This window comes from Emydura macquarii, unplaced genomic scaffold (assembly GCF_026122565.2).
Source record: "Emydura macquarii macquarii isolate MOO-44397 ecotype Brisbane River unplaced genomic scaffold, CSIRO-AGI_Emac_v2 contig_1483, whole genome shotgun sequence".
NCBI classification, from domain to species: Eukaryota; Metazoa; Chordata; order Testudines; family Chelidae; genus Emydura; species Emydura macquarii.
The window spans coordinates 23802215-23812664 of NW_027131620.1; the positions used below are offsets into that span (position 1 = coordinate 23802215).

General features: G+C 43.0%; 1 long non-coding RNA gene across 1 annotated transcript; it reads left to right on the top strand.

Annotated features, from left to right (window-relative positions):
• Positions 1-468: 468 nt before the first annotated feature.
• LOC137157399 (uncharacterized) lies at positions 469-1882 on the top strand. Its single transcript, XR_010921112.1, has 3 exons — positions 469-559; positions 1085-1278; positions 1802-1882. It is a non-coding gene; the product is annotated as an uncharacterized lncRNA (long non-coding RNA).
• Positions 1883-10450: the final 8568 nt, after the last annotated feature.

The window sequence follows — 10450 nt, forward strand, 5'->3', positions numbered from 1 at the left end:
TGGAGTGGGAAACTGAGACATAACAAGGCAAGATGACTTGTCTAGGATTGCACAGCAGGTCAGTAACAGACCTGGGAGTAGAACCCAGCTCTCCTGTCTCCCATTTCACAGCCCAATATACTGGACCATAATGGGCACTTTTGGGAGTTTCTCAGGGAGTAAGTTTGGAAAAACATGGCCTTGTAAATGCTCTTCTTCCTTGGCTGTTGGTTGTTAGAAGTCTTTATACAACTGTAGTCATCAAAAAGAGAAGTAAAAGAAATAAGAATGTGCTCTGTAATAGGGTATCCACCCCACACAAAGCCGAGCAGGTTAAATTAGGTTAATTACCCTGATAGGCTTCACCTGAGGGAAAGCCAGAGCTTGAACAGCTGAGAGATGAGGGAACCCAGCTGAGAAGGAACAGGCAGAACTGGTATAAAGCCAAGAAGCTGGCTGCAGGTGAAGTAGTCTACAGTTCCCTGGGAGGAGGCTGTTTGGGCTGGTGAATTCAGGGGCAGAAGATGTAGGAAGGAATCTGTGGAAATAGCATCAAGGTCTGGGAGCAAGCAGACTACAGGTGCTAGACATAAGGTCCCTGCACTAGAACCTGGAATGAAGGGTGGGCCTAGGTCTCCCCACCAGCTGCAGGGGTAGTGGCATGGTCTGTGCAGTGAAGGGAAGACTGCCATTTTGGGTGGAGGGACTCTGATAACTTGGAAGGAGAGGGCTATAGTGTCCTGGCTAGAGAGCTAAACCATGAAGAGAGCAGCCTGACTTGCAGAGAGAGAGAGGTGGCAGGGTGTGCAAACAAGTGGCAGAAGTGGGTGTTGGACCTAGAAGGAGCTAATCCCTATAGCAACTAGGAGGTGGTGCCCAAGTGGTGAATATATCCTATGACATGCCCCTGTGCCACCACTGCAGTGACTAGATGACATGGCAGCCTAGAGGGTTTGAGGGTAGCACATGGTGGGAGGGTGGAGGCTATGTAATGTGTTCTTCTGGAACAGGAAGCCCTTCCATGGGTTTGGAGTTCCATGGGCTTGGAATGGGGGAGGCAGGGCTTGGAACAGTTGTGTGACTTGCTCTCCTCAAACACATGCAGGTGGAGACAGTGTTCCTAGCAGTCTAATTAATACAGCACCCGTTCTTGGTTTTGGTTACCTCCAGAGAGCAGATACTGCACAGCCACAAGCAAGAGAGGCTATCGTTACACACCTCCTGAGGGAGCGATGCTGCTTTGTGTGGCTGTCCAGGATGGTGGCGGGAGAGACCCTGCTTTCCTTGCAGACCATGCAGGTGGCAATATATCTGGTTCATGCTTCTGTCCCCTTAGGGTACTTCTACACTGGAATAAAAGACCTGCGGCTTCCCTGAGTCAGGCTCATGGTGTTCAGGCTGTGGGGCTAAAAATTGCTGTGCAGTTGTTTGGGGTTAGGCTGAAGTCTGGACTCTGGGACTGTCCCCCAATGTGGGGGCCCAGGGCTCAGTCTCCAACCCAAGCCCATATGTCTATACAGTGATTTTTAGCCCCACAAGCCTGAGTCAGCTGACCCTGGGCAGCCATGGCTGTTTAATTGCTGAGTAGTTACCTTTTCAGAGGGCTAGTAAACCTCTCCTTCCACCAAGGCAGTGTGTGATGGAAATTATGTAATACTCTTGCTGTGTGTGTGGGGGGGGGGAGTGAGGGCTCCCTACTACTTTTGCACCCGTCTGCAAGTCTTGCCTTGAGAGAGGAGCTTTTAAATCCTATCCCTTGATGCTGTAAAATCCACTTGCCTTTGCCTTAGCCAAACTCTTGTTTCACTTTATCCCCATATAGATCCAAAGTGACTCCACTGAAGCTAATGGGCTTGCTCCAGATTTACACCATAGGGACTGAGATCAGACATTACCGCACAGTGTTTAAAAATGATTTGAATCAAAGCTCCATTGACAGGGAGACTGACTTTATGACCTACCAGTGTTTTCATCTGTAATATCTGTCATTTAGCCTTGACTGAGTCCTTTTTAAATGTATTAAAGAAATACTCTTACTATCGTCTCTTAGGAGGCTGCTGAATGTTCATAAGTGTTGCAGATGAAACTCCCAGGATCTCTCCTCTAGGAATACAGTCATTTATATACAGCAGAGCTGAGGCACCATAAACTAGAAAACTCTGTGCGGGTGAATGTGACTTTCCTGCCTTACCTCTTCCACCCTCGCTTGCATCTTGGGACTGTAAATTTTTTTTCCGAGGAGCAGTCTAAGGGGCATTTAGCCTTCTAATGAATCCTTTTCTCTTTCCCATGGCATAGCGGCTGGCCTTAATGTCTATAAGGGATGAATTGTGGCCCCAGCCCCTTCTCTCATTGAATCAGTTGCTTAGAGTGTCTGGATGCTGTCACTTGGCTTTTATCTGCTTTCTTGTAAATGGCTGGTATCTTGGTATTCTATGCAATGCCTGAAAACAAAACCCCATAAGAAATACACAGGGAAAGATAAAAAAGTCCTAGGAGATTTTTAATTCCACAAAGATAATTTTCGTGCTCAGGCTATTAAAACGGTTACAGTTTTACTGCAGCCAGACCAAGAGGTTGTCTTAAGGAGAGGGAATTTATTGTTTATCATTTTTGTTAGGGGAATAAATCGTTTTTTGCACTTGCCCTAGGACCCTAGTTCGTTCTAGCATTTTATGTCTGTGGCTATGTGGGCTAATCACGTTGCTTTACAGGATGATGCTCATACCATGCAAACTTGTGATGAGGGAGCGCATGTACAATGGTAAAGAAGCAGTCATTTGGTTTGTCACTCACTGCCCTTGCTGTCAGAGAGATTTGTGTTTGACTGAGGACTTTTCTACCTCCGCGTTGAGGTTCATTTTTGCCTGAAGTTGAGTTAGAGTCACATTCAATCTGTGTGTTGTCAGGGAAATACTACAATTCTTCATGCTAACATCTACAGATCTGTTATAAAAGCTACTTTAGGCTTATTGCAGCTGCGGGACAGAACTGGCAGCAGGGGAATGCCCTGTTGCCTGCAGGTCCCTCCAGTTTTTTCCTACCTCCCTAGTGGCAGTTGGCTCTCTCGGCCATCCCTGCTGTGGAGTATTTTGGAGAGAAGCTTTTCAGTTCAATACTGAGGCTGTCTGATTCCCGGTCATATCTTAGTGCTGTATCCAATTTTTGGGGAGCTTTTCCCCCAGTTCCACTTCCCCCTTCTGAAGCATTTGCAATGGCTGGTGTCTTGCCATCCCTATGGCAAGCTAAGCTGAGGGAAGTCGGAGGCCAGAGGAAGAGTCTGTCTCTGGCTCCCCCACCTTGAGTGTCTCAGGGTTTGCTCGGCTGGCTCAATGAGCTGAGTGCAGTTAGCCCCCCTCCGGCCAGTCTGCCTCAGCCCTCCCACTTTCCCAGTGAGGAAAGGAGCTTGTCAGGATAAGAAAAAAACTAACACCAGGCAAGCAGCTCCCCACCTCTATGAGGGGAATGAAGCCAGAAAGGCAGTGTGCCAGAGGGAAAATGGAACCTGCGTCCCTATACCCTGTGCCAGTAGCCATACCTCAGACTGAGGTGTTCAGCTGCCTCCTCCCTTTCCCCCTCAGCTTCCCAGGGGTCACAGATGGAGAGCACCAGATATGGCATGGGATGCAGCTTGTGCCAGAGAGCGTGATGAGGGGCCTGCTAGACCAGCTCTATCCCCCTGCTGCCTCATCTGTCACAGCTCCCACTCCCCAATGCATATTGCTATCCCAGGCTGAGGCCTGCAGGGGAAGCACAAACCCACCTGGCCCTGTGACTCCAGGTGCCAGGCGGTAGAGAGGGGTAGAGATTCTGGGGAGCCTGTCCTTGAGTGCCAGGCTAATGCCTTCTTTGAGAGACCCGGAAAGGGACCACATAAAGAAAGGGAGACAAAGGAGATTGCTCTAAAAATATTTCCACTGGCTAGTGATCTCTGAATCCAAGTTAACTCTCCCCGCTCTGCCCCAATGCAGGAGTATAGGGACAAACCCCCAAGGGTGGGTAATTGAATCATAAAATCAGTAGTTTTGATTCCTCTAGGCATGCATGTACACCCCTGGCAAAGGGAATTTTCCCTCCTGTGGGGAGGAAAGCCAGCAGTCCAGATCAGAGTTAGAGCATCACGTAGGGAAAATATACTCAAACACGCACACAAAAGCCACACAGAGGATAGCACACACTTGCCTGACAGTTTAAGTATTGTAAACTACACTTAGATCTGCAGATCCTCGACAAGCTATATATAGTGATATATATATATTGCTCCTCATGCATCCTGGGGCGGTGTCAGAGAGGAACAGGGATTTCCTGCCACCCTAAAAGATTGGGAAAGTATCAGGTTGTCATCCTCAGTTGCCAAGGCAGGTCACCATTGCCTGAGGTCTAGGTTATTGTTGTGAGCCAACAAAACTAAATAAACAAATATGAACTGTCATCTGACCCCCTAAGTGCCTTTCGCATGCTTTGATGTGTGATGCTAACATGGGTGGACAGTATAGCCTATAAATTGCATGACCTAAGGATTTCTTACTGGAAAGGAAAAAGGTAGGAGAGGGAGGAAGGAAAGCAGGATTCAACTCTGTTTCATGCAGGTGCATGGGGCATGACAAATCACTTCAAAGCTATCTTAGTGGTACAGTAGGAAACTGACTCTCTTCAGACTCATCAGAAGAGTCTACTAACAGCCATGGGTCCTGCCAAGCTCTGTAGAAAGGAATACAGGACATATGACAAGTTGAAGCTATCTGTGAAGTAAAATAGGAGAAAATACCCCTTTGCAAGTGGTAGCTATAAAATGTCAGGACCAGTAGCTGTCTTCAATTGCATCTGAGCTATCTGCAGCTCTCCCAATTAGCCTTATCTGAAGTTAGACCTCCATTTGGTGCCAGGATCTCTCAATTTTGGGAGCAAAAGGACTACCTTTGGCTTTGATCCACTTAGGTCGTTGGACATTGTCCAGAGTGGGTTGCAAATGGAGCTCCGCAAGAATTTCAGGAACACCTTTGTTGTATTCCCAGGAAGGCCATATCATCCATCTGCTTTAGATCATAGCATTGCAACCTGCTTCTCCATCCTAATGCTAGCATTAGCTAATTGGGGAAAGCAGAGCAGGGCCCTGTCTGAAACATCTGTTAGTTCCTAATGAAGGCTTGTCTTCAAAGTATTCTCATATCTCAATCCTTAGGCAATCGTTATGTTTTAGATGGATGGCAGCGCCAATTTCAATTATTACCATTTGATCTTACATGTTGTCCCAGGTTGTCTCTCTAGGATCATGGTGGCAAGAATTGGCTTTAGGAAAAAAGGAAAATTACTTCTCTCTTTCTGGAGAATTTTTATCAGGTTTTGTACAGTGAGAAAGCTGAAACAAACAAGAGAGATACAGATCTGGAGTGTCTTGGATTCAGGATAGATAATGGTGTCAGGGAAAGCCATTCATAGGCCTGGACAGAAGATTAATACTATCATGTACAAGGTCCCATCTCTGAAGAATGTTAACAGAAGATAAAGATGGCTATAATGGAAAACAAGTGGATTATTTTCACAGAGATAAAATTTAAAAAAAATCAATTCTTATTGGAATTCTGATTTCATATACTGGCATGCTTCAGTAATCTAGAATTCATATACCTGTCCACTAACACCAGCTTCTCCTGTGCATCTTGCCCTATTTTATCCATTATCAGATATCTAGCTCCTGTTGTATAGTCCCCACTCCCACAAATGGTTAATGCACAGAATCACATATTCAGAATCACATATCAGAAAGAGCATGGCATCCACCAGCTGGAACAAAGTGATTCACTGAGGTCTCAGAGCATTGCTCCTTCCATGGATAACAGACCTCCTCTGATTGCAACATTGAATGTGTCTTGCCCACCAAGGGGGAGAGGCACATCAAGATTTACATGGCAGAAGTCAGATTAACAGGATGACTCCTGCATCCAGAAATTCCTCACTTATTGTCAGTCAATTTGGTGGGCTGGTGATGAGCCTCTTTGCCTCTGGCAATAAATTGCCCTGCAACCTCTTTGTGAGATAGTGAATAACAGCTCACAAACCATATGGTACAGCCCTGGCTGAGTTTCCTTTTGTGGATGGTCACCAAACTGCTTTATTGGACCTAACCTTTGGATTCTATATCCTGCTAAACTCCCTGAGTCTGAGCAATGACTGATCACTGTTCCAAGCTCGATGTCATTCAGGTGCACTTCCTGGTTCAGACCCCATGTCTGACAATCTTCCTGAGAGTAGGGACCACAGAGTCTGGCTGTGAGCCCCCTGAACTCACTCAGTTGCACAAGCACATTCTCCCAGGAACTCCATCCACATAGGCAATGTGGAACATCTTTGGGGACCACGTGACAGTTAAGTCAGGAACACACAGGTTTTGCAAAGGAACTTCTTAAACATACACTTTACTCATAGAAAAAGCACAAGAGTTAGAGTTTTAGATTAAAGCACCACCAACATGCAATCCCTTCCCTCAGTTCCTCAATACTCCTGATAGGAGTGAGACAGTGAAGTAATACAGTTTATGCCTTTCTGCATGTAGAGGATATGGCTTTCAAGCTTGATTTATCTAGCACTATCTTCAGAGGTCTTTATTTCATAGAGGAGGGATGCTATTGCAAGGACAATTGTTCATTCTGGATAGGTTTAAAAAGAATGTCTGAATGAAGTGATTACTGTTCTCAGACTCTGAAAGTGAAGTCAGCAAGTCTTGCATCTTTCACAAGCATAGAATTAACAAGGTAACCAGATATTTAAGTACGTAGATAGAAGTGAGGAAAACTGAAAGTGGTGCATAAAAGATAAACTTTTAATCTTCTGGGATTGCTGGTCTGCATCTTATAATTAAAACAAAAGGGTCTGGAAATAAACAAGGCAAATACTGAAGCTTGAATTGAAATAATAAATATCTGCTTGTCAGAATGGAGTTTTGTTTACTGCAGTCAAATCCATGCAGTATATTAGCATATGAGTACATGAGCATTTATATTTCAATTTAAGCATTTTATTTTCTGATCCAGTCATTTAAATAATGCCAAATTGAGCATGAATCTGACTAGATGCTAATAAATGCAATCACTGCCATCAGACAATAGTGATTCAGTTGAGAAGGTTCATCTCTCCTCCCCAAATCAGTGGATTAGCTGAAAATCCTGTCCAAAAGCAATTGAGAGCACCAAGGCACTATTGCTTATAGGGTAATAGTATCATTTTATTGATATCTCACATTGTTTAATTTTCTATAAATACTGCAAAGCATGAAAGCAAGACAATTGAGTTTCCACTGCAGATTGGCATATATAGCTCTTGGTAATGCCTTTGGGCCTGATTCATCTTTTAATTACTCCAGTTCTACAGCTTGTAACTCCATTGACTTCAGCTGAGTTACTCCTGATTAACACCAAAGCAAAGTCAGAATATTGCTTGATGTGTGTTCGTACGATGTCCAGTGTAACAAAGCAGGGAAGGACACAAGGAGGGAAATAATTTTCCTTTTAGAAAAAATGAGCCAAACCTTCAGCTGATGTAAATGGTGCTATGCCATGATACTGCAGCTGAAGATCTCACCCATCTTGTTGTAGGGGAAAAAAAGATTAATATGGTTAGTTTCCTGGAACCATTTTAGGGAACCACAAACTTCCCCAGATTGCTACTCTTTTATTTCATTTATTATCATGCATAGTCTCTTAGAAATGGTCAAAAACAGTCAATTATTTTTCTGATAAATTGAAGGAAATTTTTTTAAAATTAATCGGAAAACGAAAAACATTTTAGTTTTAAAAAAAAGTTTTTGAATATATATTCTAATAAAAAGGTTCATTTAAAAAAAAAACTAAATCCAAATTGAAAATGGAATGTTGTTACGCTTTTTGGCAAAAATTTTAATTTGTTTTATGATGAAACACCAGAAAATTCCATGCAAAATCAAATATTTTTATGAGAAATTTTATTTTGGTTTAAATACTTTTTTTTTTTTATAGAAAAGATGGTTGGATGAAAAACTTCTGACCAGTTCTCTCTCATGTTGTTCTTTAAGCAAAGGGAGCTGTCTGAAGAATCTCCTTCAATTAGTAACAGTTTTTGGCAACGTAAGGACCTGATCTTACTTCCTTTGAAGTCCATGACAACACTCCCATTTACTTCCAGGCTCACAGCAGGATCATTCAAATCTGAGAGCAACTGATAGATGAGCAAGTTGATACAAATAGTGTACATTAAAAATGTGAAGTGGATCCTTATTGTTCTAAACCCTGTTTGACACACTCCTGAACTTGGGGAAATTTCACATCAGTTTCTATAACTATCTCCAGTTCTTTGACTTACCTGGGCCTTTTGTGCAAAGATCTTGGACCACTTTACAAACATTAATTATTTAAACCTCACAACATCCCTGAGAGAAAGGTACAGTTAACAGAATTATTTTAAAGGAGAATACACTGACTCACACAAAGGGCAAGTGACTTACCCAGGGTCACATAGCAATCTGTTAGAGCTAGGAACAGACTCCAAGTAACCATTGGTCTGACCATTAGGTACACAGCCTCTTAAAGCATAGAGATACATTTATACAGAAAGGGGGCACTGGAGGCAATATTGTCTGTGGGTTGGTGAGAACAGGGAGGTTATTTTACTACACAATTCATTATCTGTCAGTGGGGGTTGTTTATATATGTAATTTGTAGTTTGGGATTTTTCATATGATAAATAACCTTAAAAGTTTTTTACTTCAAAAGAACATGAAGAAAAAAAAAAAAAAGGAAAAGGGGGGAGCTATGGAAAAGCACAAGCAACCACCGAGCACTGAGTTCAGACATACATACTTACATGCCTCTCTGATCCTTAGTGTGGTGATGAAACATCATGCTAATATTTGCTCTTTTCAGGTAGGTGCCTTAATTTCATGAACTTAACCTAGGAGATTTATAAATGTAAACACCATAGCTCTTTGTCTAATGACAGTTGTATAAATTGTGGCAGTGGAATTTGTTGTTTGAAATTCACCCCTATGCAGAAGGTCTATATACCTCTTAAAAACTCCAAATAAACCCTAGTTTGAGGGTTTAACTGGCATTAAAGTGGTGTATAAGCCTTGTTAGGGCTGTCTTGCCCTTTGTGAACAATGGGAAAGGACTGCTCCCAGTATACTATTGGACAGACCAGGAATGATTAAAGAACATCTTAAAGAAGTCTGGATTCTGTGCAATTACTGTAGAATACAAGGTTAATGGTTTTGTGGTAGCTGATGAGAAGAACTGTATGATGGAAAGTTAGGATTGTCTCAATCTCTGGTTGTTCTCAGGGTGCTGGTGGTTTTGTATTTGGTTAATTCTCATTCTGTCTCTTGGACAGTGTAGCAGCCACCAAATGCACTATATGCTTCCATGATGTTCTGTCCTGAGCCCTGTCTGGCGCATTATGGGGTAGGATGACAGTGACGGACAGGTGTCTGACACCATCCAACCTTCATGTTTTAGGCCTCCCAGGAGGGTCTCTTCCATCCTGCATTTGCTGGGTCACAGCTGAAGATGATGCTCATAGTGAAGAGGGAAGGCATTCAGAGCAGATGATCAACCCCTTACAGCATTGGGTGACCATTTGAGAGAGCAGCACCTGTTTAGTTAGAAAATGGATCTCTTAATTTGACTTGAATTTGTACATTTGATGTTCATGATCATTCTGAGATGGTTATCTGAATGATGTCCAGCTTCTTTTCAATTTTGACAGGGAGGGACCATGTTTCAGTCATGTAGATTAGAATACTGATCACCAAAGTATTATAAATCTTCAGCTTTGTCTCTGCTTATCACGGTGTTAGGTTTACAAAAGATATTTTTGATGAGGCACCCCACTACTAACCAATGCTTTTGCAGTATGTGCCTCGAGTTCTTTCCTGATGCCACCTAGGTTAACAACAGAGCCAAAGGAGGTGTAAATCACTGACAATCTCAGCAAGGTGGTTGCTCACTAAGATTCTAGAGCCCTCAGTGGGTTCAAAATTGCTGACTGATAGAATTTTGGTTTTACCCCTAATTAATTTGCAGGCCATCTTTTGCCACTAAGTTTCCCAGGGCTTTAAGTATTGTGACCAGCTCATCCATTTGACTAGTGCTGTTATCTACAAAATCAACATCAGTGAGGTTCTTATCAAGGCATATGCCTAAAATAGATTTACTTATCCTCTGGTCAAGTACTTTGGTAGGACAACATTGCAATGCATCCTTGTTGAATGCTTAGTGCAGTTTGGAAGAAGGTGAGTCTTTTCCCATTTAAAAGAACGCAGTTTGAGGAGTCATCATATAAGAGATTAACATTTTACAGACGTTGTCAGGGAATCCCGTGAGTTTTGAGATAAGTCAAAGCAATTTCTTGTCAGAGTCAAACACACCCTTGATAGCCACAAATGCAGTCTGCACAGGGTACTTGAATTTTTGTGCCTCGTTCATAAGCTGGTTCACTGTGA